A 1,369-nucleotide genomic window follows, 5' to 3' on the forward strand; every position below is an offset into this window, starting at 1 on the left:
CGGCGTAAACCCATTCTTGCGTAATTGACCCGTGCGTAATGGGTTCTGCCAATTACAGGTCAGGTCATCAGGTATATGGGTCATTTCCTGTTTAGATCATGTTTAGCGGCGAGTGATATACAGGTTATGGTTAATTTAGTGTATATTTTTGGTACGTGTTGTATACATGGACAGAGAGACAGATACGCACACACACACACACACACACACACACAAGACTCAGATACGAACTAACTAAAAAACCCAACAACAACAACAACAACACAAACAGCATTAAAACATACCAGCAAAACAATAGCACCTCTCTCTCTCTCTCTCTCTCTCTCTCTCTCTCTCTCTCTCTCTCCTCTCTCTCTCTCTCTCTCTCTCTCTCTCTCTCTCTCTCACACAATACCGTCACATGCCAACAATCTCCAGCAGCAGTATGTGATCATTTACAATTCCCAAAGGCTTTCCGGGAATTTCAGTCTAACAACACACACACACACACACACACACACACACACACACACACACACACACACACACACACACACACATCTATCCGTGTTGATGTTCACAGCTTAAGAGGAGATAGATCATCCTCACCTCCATCAATCTTGTTCAAATGTGTACTGTTGTGTGTGTGTGTGTGCTGTGTGTGTGTATGTGTGTGTGTGTGTGTGTGTGTGTGTGTGTGTGTGTGTGTGTGTGTGTGTGTTTTTATATACCTCACTTGTAGACTTAAAGGAAGGAAGGAAGGAAGGAAGGAAGGAAAGAGGGAAGAAATAAACAGGTGATAAAGTATGATAAATAAAAACTTACAGACAGAAACAGATAAACATTGACGTAGACTGATAACAGAGATAAACACTATATAAACAGATCTAAAGAGAGAGAGAGAGAGAGAGAGTCGACCTTGCGTTATAATCTACAGTAATTTACCCCCCGACCATAGAGAATGATGGCAGTACTGTAGACTCAACCACCACTACCACCACACACACACACACACACGCAAACACACGCAAACACACACACACACACACACATTCCACCTTGAAGTGCTGCTCTTGTACTTGACTCTTATTTAGTCGACAGGTTAAGACAGGAGATCCAAGTGTCTTATAATATATTCAGTTACAAAGACGGGAACCTTCATCACCACCATCCCTCCATCACCAACACTCCTTCACCAACACTCCTTCATCACCAACACTCCCTTCACCACCAACACTCCTTCACCACCAACCTCCTTCATCACCACTCCTTCACCAACACTCCTAATCACCAACACTCCTTAATCACCAACACTCCTTCACCACCAACACTCCTTCACCACCAACACTCCTTCACCTCCAACACTCCTTCACCTCCAACACTCCTTCCC

This window comes from Homarus americanus, unplaced genomic scaffold, assembly GCF_018991925.1.
Source record: "Homarus americanus isolate GMGI-L3 unplaced genomic scaffold, GMGI_Hamer_2.0 scaffold18215, whole genome shotgun sequence".
Taxonomy (NCBI): Eukaryota; Metazoa; Arthropoda; class Malacostraca; order Decapoda; family Nephropidae; genus Homarus; species Homarus americanus.